Source organism: Seriola aureovittata, chromosome 2 (assembly GCF_021018895.1).
Source record: "Seriola aureovittata isolate HTS-2021-v1 ecotype China chromosome 2, ASM2101889v1, whole genome shotgun sequence".
Lineage (NCBI taxonomy): Eukaryota > Metazoa > Chordata > Actinopteri > Carangiformes > Carangidae > Seriola > Seriola aureovittata.
In genome coordinates, this window is record NC_079365.1 from 10,639,592 (window position 1) to 10,655,807 (window position 16,216).

The 16,216-nt window shown below is 39.5% G+C and overlaps 1 long non-coding RNA gene across 1 annotated transcript; it reads left to right on the top strand.

Moving 5' to 3' along the window:
• Window positions 1-46: 46 nt before the first annotated feature.
• LOC130184040 (uncharacterized) lies at window positions 47-3,075 on the top strand. Its single transcript, XR_008829917.1, has 4 exons — window positions 47-192; window positions 417-718; window positions 943-1,075; window positions 1,305-3,075. It is a non-coding gene; the product is annotated as an uncharacterized LOC130184040 (long non-coding RNA).
• The last annotated feature ends 13,141 nt before the right edge of the window (window positions 3,076-16,216 follow it).

Sequence of the window (16,216 nt, forward strand, 5' to 3'; positions counted from 1 at the left end):
GTCACCAAGAGACAACGTCATTATCCCGCGACGCGGTGGAATTTTCCCTGAGACGGAGAGGAAAGCCTTACGTTTTACCTTAAGGTTTTATTTGGATTTATTTACTATAGCAACTTTTGTGCCGAGTAGAATTAACATCCCGCTAGAGCCTGGGCTGGTACCAGATTACTCTTCACCTTGATTCAGTTCCAGGTAGCGATAATTGTAAAATTTCAAAAATCTCTTAAATATAATAACTTAAGTTTAAAAACACTTAAATGGAAGGCATTACCTCAGAGTCAGATGTTCATGTTGAACAGTACAGTTATATTTATTCATGCTGAAATTTCTCCACAGTATGCTTGTGCTGCTATGATGTAACAAGGACCAATTGTAGTAGACAGAGTAGATAATCAATCTGTCTCTCTCTCTTTCAGAAAAATGCCTCAACAACTTCTTGAAGGGATGTCCAGCAGGAAACGAAGACCTAACTGGACAGACCAAGAGTGTCTCCTTCTTGCCCAGTTAATGCAGGAGAAGAAAGACATAATCAGAGGGAAGTGCAGTACTGGAATATCTATACAAGACAAAAGACAAGCCTGGGAGGAAATAGCCCAAGCCATCAATAATGCCTTTCCACAGATTCAGCGTACAGTTTCTGACTGCAACAAAAAGTGGGAAAATCTGCTAGCAAAGTCGAGGGAGGAGATCAAAAGACAGAAAAGGCAAGCGGGTACAGGTAAGGAGAATGGGCACTTTGCTAGCAATAACAAGTCTTATAATTAGTATCATTAAAACTGCAATCCAATAAGAAATAAGACCTGTAGGGAATGGCTGCACACATATGTATATGTATGTATATATATATATATATATATATATATATATACACACACACACACACACACACACACACACACACACACACACACACACACGTGACACATGATTTTTCATTCACAGATGAAGGCCTGTCCCTTGAAGAGTTCAGCACTGTGACCCAATTAGTGATTTCTGTGATGAACCTCTCAGACATGCTGCAACAAGATCGAGAAGACTGTTCATTGTCAGAGTTGGTAGAAACTCAACAAAACAGGTAGTACATCTTTTGGCCTCTCTTGTGTGTTTAGACTGCCATTATTAATTTGCCACTGTATTGTATCTTGAACCTGGATAAATTAAACCAAAACTATCCACATGGCTAAGGAAGTGAGAAAACATTTTTTTTAATAGTGTAATTTTGATATACCAGCCCTTTATGTGTAAAGGTTGAAATGCAACTGCCTGTTAGATAAATTCATGGACAAATGTTTTTTCCATTTCAGCTATGATAAAGATGGAAATGACCACACAACCGATGAAAGATTAACAAACAAACGTCCACTGACAGAGCATGAGCTCCTTACATATCCAGATCCATCCACCTCTCCAGGAGAACAAAAAATGATTTTCAGTAACATTCCCAAATCACTTGCAATACAATTCAGTACTCCCCGTGCTACCATCTTTACTGCCTCTGGAGAACACTTGGATACTCCCTGCTCCACTTCTCCAACGTCAATGCACTGCGCAACTTTGCAAGAGCGAATGGATTTGGAAATGTCTGTGCTGAGAAGACAAGAGGCTGTCCTCAAGCTTCAAGAGGAATATTACACACTAAAAATCAAGCTGATGAAAAAACAAATGGAAGAGCCACATCAAAATGACTAAAGTAGTTGTAGAAAACTCTGTGCTCTACCTGTTTGGGATGTTACAGTTAGTGTTATAAATTGTCAGTTTTACGTTTGAAATGTGTAATTTTTCTTTTTGTATAACGGAGAGTCAAACACTAAATACATCACATTTATTCCATATTCTCCTATTGTGAAACACTGATCAGGTTTGTTCTGTCACGCTAAGTAAAAATCATCTTCATGTTACCTGGTCAGTTGGCAAGTGACATTTTCCTTAAAAACAACAAGCAGGTAAGCTGAGGATGTATTTTATAGACTGAATTATGTGTTGGGTTGTTTCCAAATGAATTCCCTTTTCAAAGCCTTGCATTCAGAGACTGTGTCACTTTAAAAGTAAAAACATTGCTTTGCCACACTATGACAAGATGATATCTGCACATCATTACAAACCAAACCTTATTGAAACGGTTATTTTATGTATGCCAGAAATATTATTGTTCTGTAACAACAAAAATTCTATTTGAGGTTTGTAATGCCTGTGATGGTGAGCTACATTGTCAATTACTGTCAAATCTTTGTGCAAAAAAAATTTCTGTGTTGTCTGTTTGTCAATTTGTAGCATGAAAAATAAGATACATGATGAGATTCATTTCTGCCTTTCTTCCTTCCTGCATTTTGTTGTCTATTACAGTGAAAGTCAAGGGTTAGTCATCATGTTTGTCGCCACACAGGAGTCTCATACTGAAAAATAGAAAAATTACTGCAAAATAGTATAATGTAAACTGTACCGAAGTATATTGCCTTTGCTTTAAACTTTGCCTTTATGGCCATATCTAGAGGGGAATTCAGGTCTTGTTCTAAATCATTTCTTGCTTTGAATACATTTATAGTTGTGGACTGGAAACACTGACCAGCTTTGATGATAGCTTATTTCATTCATCAGGTATTGATATATAATATGAGTTAGGCAGCCACTAAGCTATCCTTCATCTTGCATTATTGTATTGTATGTACATGAATACACATTAACATATAATGCATCATGCCACACGCAGTAACTGGAATTTCAAATGCTAAATTCTGAAATTCTTGAAATTGATTTATATTCTCTAGGAAGTATAATTTGTTTTTCCAATTCATATGTATAGTTTTACACTGTGAGAATTTTTGTTTATTTGCCGATTCATGCCATTTATTCTTAAGTGCAAATTTGGAAGCTGTAAATGTTTGACATATACCAATAAACATATTTATGAAAGTTGAACTTGATCATGCCAGTGTAAGTAAAGCTAAAATAATGTCCTGTCTAGACAAATGTAGTAATTTGTGCATAATATTTCTCATAAATCTGTTTATTTGTAAATGACTGGGGTTGGCACCCAGATGTAAGCAGTGAGGCCCAGGGTGTTGAATAAAAGTCTGTTATTTGCTGTGTGGTTTGCTCATTTCCTTTGTTAGTGTTGTGCCAGACTGTGTTACAGCTGAGTGCTGTGACTGTCTCTCCTTTTCTGCCGCCTCAGCATTAACTCCTCGTCATTTTTTTTTTTCATTCACTCTTTTAGCTTTGACTGTGGAAAGAGAGCGGCTTTTCAAGGACCAAGGTTATGGGCACAAACTGAGGCATGATTGCCCTTATGATACTTAATGTGTTGATGCGAGCAGTCTAACCGAGCATTAAACTTTCCCAACTTTTATCTTACCACGGGATGAAACACGCTAATTGAGCTTGCTGCCAGGATGTACTTAACTGGGCTAGAATGGGAAACTGGGTAACGGGTTGCCACTTCAACAACAGATTTTTATCTCACTGTGTTTCATACAGGATATGTTTACAAGCACATTAGTATCTCAGTTTTGACTCTTATCCTGGTTTTGATTATGTTTGGGATATAGTTTTTACATGGTTATTCATAACTTATAAAACCTTATTCATGTTTATGAGGATATTTAGATGAGCATAATCATGATACTCCAAAAATACAATCAGAGCTAGGACTCATGTAAACACACTCATTGTGTTATCCGTCATATACCAAAAAGCCAAGTTTTCTCAGATGATCTCTGAAACGGTGGTTCCAACATTTGTCTGCTGCATCGGGGCCTCCTGATTAAACCGAGTTATTATCACTATTAACTTTAGAAAAGTTACTATATTTTTTCATATAACCAACTGTCAGCTATTTATTTCTTTTAGCCAGTTATTTAGACAGTTTTACTTTTGGCAAACTGCTTTATTATCAGAGCTGTTTATTTGGTTAAAACTGTTATGCCCAGAACTTTTAGCTTTCTTTTCCAACTGTTATGGCCATTACTTTTTAGGTAACTATTTCAACTATTTATCTACTACCTTTAGATATTTCTTCTATTTATTCACTCTATTAACTAATTAGGTCTAAACTGTTATATCCAGAACTTTTAGTTAACCATCAACCATTTGTCCAATATTTCTTTAACAATTTAAATGATTTATCCATTATTTCATTTTCTCTGCTAAGTTTTCACACACTCTCAACTGCAACACATGACTCACTGGTTATGACTTAATATAGCTTTCCTCTAATATAAATGTGGATTATGTGTATATTAATCAAATCACAATTTTTGACTTTTTTTGTTACTTGTTACTTGAGTTCAGTTGAATTAGTTGAGTTTTTCTTATTTTCCCTGACAACTGCAGAGGTACCCCAATGAGTACAGCTCCCCCTGGTCGGAGTCTTGTACTTCACTCTTTCTCTAAATAAGAGTCAGCTAAATATTAAAAAAATTATGTAAAATTCAAAGATTCTGATATGATAACCTAATGATAGTTATGATAACCTTACCTATGATAACTGAACTATATCAGACTCAGCATTATAGGCATTCCTAGATACTATCTGTTCCTAGTTGAAGCGTCAGTGATGGTATCCATTCCTCCCGTCTTTGACAGATGAGCCATGTTTTGGAGTATCCTCTGGGCAGTCCACTCAACTGCCTGAAAAGGAACCCCTTAATCTCCACTTTCTCTTTGTTTGGACTATTATCAGACCTGTCAGTCCAGACTGCTTTATCTTCACAGGACTCATCTACTGGCTGTTTGACGTTGGCTTAATTCTATCAAAGGCCCTTATCTCTGCTTTGCCTGAGGATGCATCCTTCCTCTGACTCACTAGAACGGTCCTGGCTCTGATAAGAGGATCACTTATTAGGGTAAAGAACACTGTTTGGTGTGTGCCGCTGGCTCACTGGGATTATGTTTACGTGTTTTATTTTGCTTGGTTGAGTCCATCAGTGTGCCTTTTCTCTGTTTGTATTGTTTATTAGCAGGGTGTAGTCTGAGACCTAATGACACAACGATATCCCATCAGCCACAACTAATCCAGATTGGAGATAGTCTCCTTTGATGGCAGTTAACGCTCTGTCTTTTGGCAGTAGTCACTTGAAATGGTCTGAAAGAATGTTATGCATCTTGATCTGATGAAGAGCAATTACATGGGAGGGAGCTGTTGCCTTTGAGGTGGAAGCTTACCTGCCACACCCTGCAGGCTTACAAATAAGCCTCTGGACACGTCCCAAATGTGTGAGAATGGTCCCTTTTCTTCGTGTCCTTCTTCTCGTGACATATGGTCTGACAGGATCTGACAGGTGGGGGCAGACAGAGAAGCATTTGCCAAAGCACTGAATTAACTCATCTGGTTTGCTTTGGTTGGCATTATGTCAGCGAGACAAATAGAAGAAGCCTTTTCAGAGCCAAGAATAAAAGATACTTAGAGTTGGTGCCAGAATAGATGTTTGACTCAGGTCCTAATCTGAGTTTCTTTTCTTGCCTCATTATCTCATGTTAATCAAATTAACAATCACAATTAAATCATATTATTTCTATTTTTAAAACAAATGGTAATTTAATAAATAACACGTTACTATATGAATGTGGACTGGATGATACTGTATAGGCTGTACATATATTTGCACATGTGCCTGTGTATGTTAGTCTGTGAGAAAGGGACAGGGGATACACAGTATCTCTGGGTTCTGTACTCTGTGCATGAGTCTGCATGTCTGAGAATATTTAGATGTTAATTCTTTTTTACCACCATAATAACCAGAACCCAGTTTTTGCATATGAATCATTAGCATTGCATGCAAGGTCATGTACATGTAAGTTTCCTGGAAAACTAATCATGGAAAAGACGTGCAGCTTAGCTGCTTGGACCAAAAAAGAGCTACCCATAGGTTAAGTAGAGATGTTGCAATCACAAATTGGATTTTCCATAATGCAGTCGCTGTTACAAACGCTTAACTTTATTTAGATTAAAAAGGGCATTGCCCATTACCAACAGGCTTCAGGCACAATGTCTCTGCTCCATGGATTAACCACAATTTATGCTTTTATTTTGCTGGCGTGGTGACAGCCAAGAAAGGGAAACTTTCTAAAAAGGCACAGTTACAAGGCAAATAACCATTTACCCACTTATTTTATTTTGTCCTATTCGTCACCACAAGCACAAACAAAATGGTTATTTAAGAAACTAGTTTTTGTACACTGAGTAACTGGAGTATGGCCATCAGTGTTATCATTGTGTCTTGTATTGTTTACCCTTGGCACACAAAAAATCTTGGTTCTACATTACCATCATTTTGAAGGATGTTTTACAGAGCCTGTGGATATGTGAGTTTCAAATATGATATAATCATGGCATGGCCACTCTAAGACAGTCCAGATTTAAGCTTTCTGGATATGCTTGACTTGATAATTTTCCACAATGGTCTTCAGAAATGGACAGCAATTGCCCCACCAATGAAAGGAGATCCTCTTTGTAATTAAAGCCAGTAGAAAATTGGATCATTTTTTGCCTGGACAGCTTTCACATTCCAGCCTAATATGGCATTGGAAGCTTTTGAAGTTGCTGTCTTGGCAGTCCCAAATTATACCTTTCATCAGCCAATCATAAGAAAATGGCAACCTGACATTCCCAATCGCAACTTGCTTTTGAGCTGGAGTCCATGTAATCAACAAGGAGTGCATGATACCCACTGACAAATCGACTATGAATACTAGAATTACAATTTCTCTATCATAACTCATGGAATGTTTTATTTTTAAGATCAAAGCGCCATTTTTACTCGATCCAACAAAGGTCAAATATATGTAATTATCTTTTCTTTGTCCTGGTTCAAATGAATATATTTTTAGTCAACCCTGAATAATGCTACTTATTGTATTATAATGTAAACTGTCAGAATTATCACTATAATATTATTTATAACTATCACTAGCTGAAATAATAACTGCAGCTTCACAGGTTCAATTCCAGCAGGAGACCTTCATCACATATAATAAATACAAAAATGCATATTTTCCAATGTGAATCTTCTCACCCTCTTTGTACTGGTTCAGTTGAAATCAAGCCCATTGCGTTTTCTTCTAACCAGTGACAGTAACAGTATTGACCATGACCAACATTATGAATCTATGCTTTCAGTCATTTGCACAACCAAAAATGTCTTCTGATTTTCCTGTGAGCCAAAGAAAAAAATGCTTAAGCTGGACTAAAAAGTCACATCCTGTTACTGTAGAAATATATGAGTCTCACCAAAAAACATGAGCAGGCATAGTGTAATATTAAGTCAGCGAGTTGTCCAGGTCAGAATTAATCACAATGTAATGGACAGTTACACTGCTTCGCCCTCTGAGCTCAAGTTGAACACGTTTGTCTGGGATTTAAAATGTGATCATCATGTTACTGATTCGCTTCTTGCTACTTTGCACGGTCACCCAATTATGACTTGACAGAGCTGACACAGACGAGTACATTCACATTGACACAATGGTCTTTGAGGGGTAAAAAGCTCCATGGAAGCATTTACAGAGAAGGTCACTGGTCGCCCCATTGCCTCATCCTCACTGGACAGCTGTGATGTTGAAAATGTAATGTTGTGTTTGAAATGACTTATGGGCGTTAGCACAAGTCACAGGGTTCACTGAGAAAATCTATTTCACAGTGAGAACGTTATACTGTGGTACAATAGGTAACATACAGTATACTGTAATTTTCTCCTCCACCAATATAACAGTCTGTAATTTTTGTATAATCTTTGTTGACCCACGGCAAACAAAAGATAAACTCTTCCAGGACAACAACTGGCCAGTTGAGGTCAATTAAACTTGTGCTCTTCTGTTGAAAGACTGTTGGCTGACCATCATAACCCTAAAACAATGGCTACTATTATGCATCCTCAGGCATGTCTACTGTACAGGCACATACTTCTGCCCCAGAAGAAACCAGCCTCCTCAGAGACACTGAAATGAAACATGAACTAATTTGTGTCTTGATGGTTTCTCCCATTCTTAACCCCAGGCTCTGGCCAAGGCCAGAACGTTGTGAACGACCTCATGTATTTATAAATAGGCAAAGAGAAAAGGGGAAAGAGAGGAAGGAGCCCAACAGATGACTGAAACCATATGGAAATGGTAGAGAGTAACTCATCTTGTGACAACATAGCACGCAGCCCCCTAACCCCCCCCATCCCACCCCACCCCCAAGTCCCATTCTGTCTCATGTCACAGCCGTTCACGAAAGACTGCAATTGGAGAAGGTCAGTCGGTGGCTGGGGCCAAGAACAAAGTGATCGTGATTTTCAAAAAGTACATGCGGGATCTCAGGAGGAAATGGTTTTGCCGCCAAACACTCAATTACACGTAATTACAATAATTCAACCTTGGAGGATGGTTTATTCCATTTTATTATGAGGTTCGCTCTTTCATGTCCCACAGGAGGGGAGGAGGAGGAGGAGGAGGAGGAGGAGGGGGAGCGTCGTGAACAGCGACAGGGACTCTGTGAAACAGATACTAGGTCCTTCGTCTGAATGCTTTTTTTTAATGTCCTGCAGTAGTTGGGCCCAGGGACAATTATTTTTTCTCAAAATTTAATGGGTCACATTCCCCCACATGCTAAGTGCCACCAGCCTGTCATGACCTTTATCTACTACAAATGTCAAGGCCAAAATATACAGAGTATCCAGAAAATTTCAAGTAACTTTTTGGAGTCGCAGAATTATTTGTAAAGAAACAATTAGTCAGTTAATTAATTGATCTGGAATCTCTTTAAATTGAATGTCCTGGGTTTTAGATCGTTGGTGAGAAAAAAACTTGATGATGACACCTTCACCAAAGCACTTCACAATTTACGTCTCATTCACCCATTCACACACACTGTCAGCAGCAAGTTACCATGCAAGGTGCTGGTCTGGCAATTGTCTAACCTCGTCTTGCCCAAGGACACTTCAACATGTAGACAGGAGGATTGAACTGTCAACCCTGTGATTAGTGGACAACCTGCTCTACCTCCTCCGCCATTCTTTAAAACTCGTCCTTTTTTGTCACAAATTGTGAGTTTCAAACCCTCAACCGAGATAACCCTGATGATTTTCTTAAACTTTGGAAAGCTCCTCCAGAGCCACAGACGATATACAGCTGTGTTCACATGCTGACTAGTACTCCTCATGAGTACCTCTTTAAAGTTTAACCAAAAAAACAAAACATGATTTTTTTGTGTACGCTTACAACAGCAATTTGCATATACTCGATACTGGATAGATAAAGGAGATGCAAGAACTCATGTCCGTCTGTTGCTTATTGTCATTATCTGATTCTGGATCACTTTCAGATTTAACTCAAAAAGCATCTTCTTCTGTGCAAAGGCTCTGACTCACATCATGTTCATTTGATTTGGGGGCTTTTCATTCGACAGTGGGTGATTGTGCATTTCCACTGAAGCATCTTCACAGAGGACAAAGGCCTACTCACTTCTGACACGACCGCGCTCCGTGGCTCTTGGCTTTCGGAGTTTACAGAATTTCCCAGTCACATTGCAAATTTAACCGTCTATTACAAAAACACACTCAAATATCAGCCCACTCAGTGTCGCAGGGTTAGACCGTTAAGAGCCCAGGTCCACACACCACCACACCCCAAATGGAAGACTGAGAACTCTGTGTGATTGATCGTCACTTCTAATTTTGCTTAAGGTTGTCTGTGTGTTTCTGCGCTGAAATATAGGCCCCTTAACAAGACCGAAGCACAGACGTGGGCAGAGAGGAGGCTTTGAAATGCGGCAACCTCTGAACCAGAAAATAATCAAGAGGACTTAGGCATGGCACTGCGGCCGGAAATTCACTGTGAATACTGGTTTCAACCATGACCATTTGAGAGCCCAACTTTTTGGCTTTTGCAATGATTTCGAGCCCCCCACCCCCCATCCCCCACCTTCTCCAGTCTCCCTCTTGGCTGTATGTCACACACTCATTTTGGGCTCCCTCTGACCTAAAAGTTGATGAGTAGCGTCTCTGTTTTTGGGGCAGCTCTTGTCAGCAGAAAATGAACTGGTGCATGCCTTTGGTCCGTTTGTGACACACATAAATGTGCACATGTATGCCCCCACACTCACACACTCACACACACACACACACACACACACACACACATACAAATATACAGTACGTCCCTTTTAAACCTGTGGCTTGCCTATGTTTTTCACAACACATCACAGGGATGGCTACTTTTCTGCTCGTCCAGCAAAAAAGTTCGCTCACCGTTTCCCCTTCTGTTATTCCTCCCCGTCTTCTTCCACAGCGGAGGAAGAAATTGCGGTTGAGAGTTTAGGCCAAGTCTCTCCACAGCTTGTCCTGATTACTAAGTAGACAAGTACCCATGGTCTCTCTGGTCCTCGTTTCCCCTCCTTCATATTTCTGAGTGACTGTCTCTGAGGTTTCTGTGAAGGACAAGGGACCCCTTTGGATTGTGGATGGTCCTAAAATAAACTTGCATTCAATCAGTCACCGCTGTGGTGGTCAATACGTGTTATGTAGACATTATAATTGTGCGCAAAGTCATTGATAAAGTGGGTCATGACCTCATTCAGCATATGGGAATACACACATTGTAATTTAGCTTTGAATAAACAAAGTTCAACCACATGTCACTGTCTGGCATGTCCTTATAATCTTAATGTTCTCATCAGGCCTCAGAATGCCAACCAACCATGGATTTTTTTAATCTGCAGTTTCCACTCCCCCCCCCGTCTCCTCCTCTGATCACTGTTTTCCCTCTGAATTGTATCAGCAGCTTACTGCCTTCCAGCCAATTAGTAAAGGCAAACACAACAACAATCAGTCTCTTGGCTTAATGCACTCTACCTCTTCAGCAGTAAATACCAACTGATTCCTCAAAGTATTGTCATTCAGAAGGGCCCTGCTGGCTCTGGTCTTTGTCGAGAAGAGAGGGGCCCCCTTTGAAATAGCAGCCCATACCAAAAACACAACTTGTTTCAGAGGGAGACAAAGGCTAAAGGGAGTATCACAACGGCCGATGGAGCCTGATAAAGGCAGATTACAGTTAACTGGCTGATTCATCAGCCAAGCAGGTTGTGTTTTGTTGTGCAACAAGGATGTGTCGTGTCTGGAATTGTCCGGTGTCACTGATCTGAGTTCAAACAGAAGACTGTCACCTTTTAAGTGCAAAGACTGAGAAACTGTTGACTTAAATCGGGTTTATGTGAAATCAGACTGGATGTAAGTTGATTTTCTGCTTAACAAGTAGCAACATGATATTAATCAGAGGAGCAATGTAAACAACAGAGTTAATGGGGATGCATGACCGAAAAGAATGTTTTTTCAGCATTACGGGAAATGTGAAAAAAATGGAAATTCTTTTTTTAAAAAGTAAAGAAATTAAAATTGGTAGCACTATGAAAATGATAAGAAATCAAAAAAAATCTTGATCTTTCCAAGTGTCTCCTTGTCTAGAAATGCAGTCACATAATATTGTGTTTTCACATTATCATGACAAAATTTAGCCCTTGGTGCCTCTCATGTGTTACTGTTACATTTTAGTCACAGAGCTAAGCGTCCCATTTATACCTGCTGATCTCTGAAAACCCCAAAAGGTCATTGAACAACACTTGACACTGTTCTGAAGGTATTTCCAGAATCCTCAAAGACTATTCTAACCATCTGGATGAAAAACTATAATATAAAAATTTGTCCATATTAAAAAAACTCTAATTTATCAAATTGAATGCATCTATCAAGTTGTGATTTTCTAGGAGGCTAGAATTGACCTGTCTTCGTACTCTGTTTTGTAAAACATGAGGAAAATGTTAACATGTTCTTTTGTATATAAAAATAAAACATATTACATAGAAGCATAAATATAAACTAATAAAGCTGAAAACAAAATTATTTATTTTGGCACTCTTTGTTAAAACTGAAATATTATTTCCAGCAACAATCTTTGTTTGAATTAGGAAAAAAGACAAAAGGAACTTGTTAACGTGTTAAAAATATTTTTTATCGAGCAACAGATGGACGATTTTTTTCATCAAGATGATCAGAAGAGTCTGAAGATTCTGGAAATATCTTCACAACAGCATTAAGTATTGTTAAATGACCTTCGGCATTTTACAAAAATTGGCGGGCATATTTTAATTAAATCAGATGCAAAGCTCTGTGTCTAAAATGTAATGATAGGCAGAGGGCTTGTCAAATAATAAATAAATAAAAAACATTCTGCATCTTCACTGAAAGGATTTTCTCATGATTTTAAACAAAGGCAGAAGCCTCTGCATTTTTCTTTAAAGAAGTGAGCATGTCTGGTAAAATGACAGAACTCCATCCAAAGACAAGCAGGGATATAAATACATTTTCACAGGCGACCGTAGCATCTGATCTTAATATTCAAGTTGGATATTGAATTATTTAATTTAATTCATTATTACTGTAAATAAACGTTTCTCTGACTGTCATTGCCTGTGCAGTTATTATATGCATCTTGAGCGTCTCTGACTTACTCTATTTGTATATATATAAAGGTCTGTGGGCCTGGAGAGTAAACTGAGCTTATAGCCTGTAGACAAAGTCAGAGGTAAAGGATGAGAGAGCTCTTCATCACAATAACAAAGAAAAGGTAAGAGAAAGTACCAAAGAGCATGACAAAAGGAGCATGCAGTAAAAAGAAAATGCTTTGTATGTAAATCACTTTGAGTTTCCATGGTGTCATGTGAAAGTATGCAAGACAGTTCAAAGAATCCCTGGCATGTTGCTGGTACGGGAAGGCCCTGACGCCAGACCGAGTGCCAGTGCCATTGTCAGTTTGTCTATCAGAAACACAGAGAAAGAGGGAGGGAGGGGAACAAAAGGAAGGATGGGTAGACAGACAGACGACAAAAAAGTATGAGAGGAAAGAGAGTAAATATAAGGAGAGAAAAGATGGAGAGAGGAGCTTCAACAAACCATCGGGGGGAGACAGGTGCCTGGGGGTTAAGCTGGAGACAGAGGGGTGAGGAAGAGGCGAGGACGGAAGATGGATGAAGCAGTCTCCTGCTGAGTGTCCGTCTCGGACTCCCGTCTCGGACTCTTCTTCGCTCCTCTGGGCACAGTGGGAGAGAAGGAAGAGGACAGTAACTCCCCATCATACATCCTTTCTGATTCTCCTGCGTTTCTCTTACATTTTCTCTCCTCCTTTCTCCTTCATATAAACAGGTTGATTTTCCAATCTTCACACATATACACATCCTTACAATTCAGCATTCTCTTCTTGCTTTCTCTCTCCCTCTCTCTCGCTCATTAGGGGCCATTTTCACTTCAAAGCCCCTCCATTATCTGCCATCTCTGAGGGCAATTAGGAATGGGGTGACTTTGAGCGGCAGGCACGGCCACGGCATTATAACTACTCATCCCCTGTCATGAGGGCCTTTGTCGGGGCTGCCGACATTGATGGAGAGGATACTGGGGCCCCCGTAAACCCCCACCCTTCCACATACCCCCAGCCGGCCCCTCCTTTTCACTGGTAAACTGTGGAGTAAAACGGTGTGTAATTAAGTGGCAGTCAAAGCAGGTCCTGTTTGGGTGTGTGACGGGCCTGGCAGGGGAGAGTTGGGGTTGAGGCGGCAGTTTGGGGAGGAGGGAGGTGCACAGAGTCACAAGGCTTGTGGGGCAAAGGTGGGGGCAAGTTTGGGATGAATGAGAATGGTGAGAATACAATAGTGAGGCTATGAAGCGCAGAAGGGAAAAACCCACTTTGGATGAAATAATGTATGTTTACTCACTTACAGTTACTTTCTGTGAAAGAAGGGAGGGAGTGTTGTAAAACTGACGTGCTACTTGTCTGTGCGAGTGCAAACTAATGCAAACAAACATGAGTAACACATTTAACCAAAGCAGTGAAAAAAAAAGTAACATCCCAAACCATAGCCACCCCACACAAGGCCCATTCTCAGAGTTATGGCCTCTAAAATGAAAGTAGCCTACTCTTCATGACTTCCATTTTGTCATTTATGGCGTCTCTTTATATGAGTGTGAAACAGAGGCGCAGTGAGTGAAGCTGTCACCAAATAAATGTCTCATTATATTCCCTTTCCTCTCCGCAACAACTTTTACCGCTCCACTCTGGTGGAAGTTCACATGCACAGGGCCCCTCAGTGTATATGTGCTGAGTGGTATATGAGATTTTTTTTTTTTGAAGGGTGGAGGTTTACTGTCTTACTGCTGCCAAAGTCATGAAAAGAGCCAACAGTAAAGTACAAAGTGAAGACAGCTGTACTGGTAGACATAAAATTGTTAAATGGAGATACATGTTTGTTCTACAAAATGTATCAAGGGCTACAGAAAATGTGTAATTTATACAAAAAATAGACATCAATTAGAACGATACAGAGGTGAAAGCGATATTTCTCCTTACATCTGACCTCAGACATAAAGGATCTGGTATTGCCTGTTTACATTCATCGAGTGGGGCCTGCTGGCTCCCACTCATGGCGGCAGCAGGCTATTGTCTCTGAAAGCTGGCTTGACTATGAGGTATTTGGATCTATATTTTTGGTCATTTTTCGTAGGCATGACCATGTCCCATTGACAAAGGCTGGGGCTTGTTAAGTGGAGTTCGGAACAGCATGTTTTGCATGTTTGCGCATGTGCATTGAGGATAATCGTTTGATCTTTGACAGTGACTAGCGAGAGACACCAAGACCAAAAAGTGGCTGATGGTGGAGCGGCTTATGCTGATCCCCTCAGCGGCATATGTCGATCTCTAGTGGTATGCCGCTCGTGTTCCACCAACATGTACCGTTTCCTGTAACAGCAGGGGCCGCTTGAAAGTCGTCAGCCACTGTCAGAAATGTTTACATTTTTCTCAGTTGTTCTGTTGTTGGGTTGTGTAAGATGCTTTTGAAATGACAGTAAAATAATTTTTATTCTGATTCTGCGCTAACATAGCCTTTGTTAGCCTAACCGTCGTAGCCAGTTTCACTAATCAATAACAGAAATTTACAGCTAACCGATGAAATAATACATGTATTATTCTTTGGTGTGCTGAATTTATCAGTGGGACACAATCACACATTACATCAATATTAATATGAATGGCATTGCATTTATTATTCACAATAAATACTTTGAATGAGTAACCGGTTGCTACGGTCGTAGCATAAACCATTTTCTACTGGTGTAGAAATGACTGGCTATGTTTGGATAGGGGGGTAGTTGGTTTGTTTGTTTCTGCTTGACTATCTATAAAAGCCACCACATGCAACTTAATCTTAGTACAATTTTTTCGCCATGAAATCTACAAAGCACAACCTCCCTTTCATATCTGCACCTTGGAGGAATGCGGTGACTGTGCTGTGGTGGAAGGGAGCTGATTTAGCCGTTCTTTGATGCTCCCACTAGTGAGCCGTCTCCCACTGAGCACTGACATCCTGTCAGCATGAAACCTCTTCTCATCCCCCGGGTTAGTCACTACATGACCACATGATGCTTGGGTGTGTGTGTGTGTGTGTGTGTGTGTGTGAGTAAGAGACAAACTGAATAAAGCAAAGGTTACACATATCCTGAATTCAGACACACAGGTATGAGATAATTACAGTTTACAGGGAATCAAAGTGGAATCGAACTTCCGCATTCTCTTCCAGGAGGAGAAAACCTCATTCAAAATCACAATGCAGATCCAGCCTGGGAACATGAACCTACTCAACAGTACGTTGTGTTGTTCACTATTTCCAGATAAGCTAACAATGGTAACTTTTTTACAACGACAACAATCAATCATTTTTCTGTCTTTGATGTTATTTCCCAACAAAAGTTCAACTTTACCAGCTTGATAAAAGAGGCGAGTAATAATGGCAGGACAGAGAGGACTGGTTTATTTCTTATTTTTAGATAGTAGATATTACAGCTAAAACATTATACATTGTAAAAATGACTTAATAAGAATTAAATGTACCAGGATACAGTGAGATACAATGAGGTATGAGCTAGCTAATTTTAAGCTTTTTTTTATTTTTGTATGCTAACAAATTAGTTGTTGTTTAGCTTTAATAAAGTCAGAGTGTTATGATAGCTTCTAATTTTTGAAGACTTTATTAGTATTTTTTTTTTTTTTTTTTTAGAATACCAAAGAAAGAAATCCAGATATTATGTTGAATTTCAGAAGCTAGTGGAAAAGCAGCTAGCTAGGGTGTGACATCAGGATTTAAGCTCTCTATTACTATTTGGGTCTTTATTTTCTAGTTTTAGCCATCATTCCTGTTGGT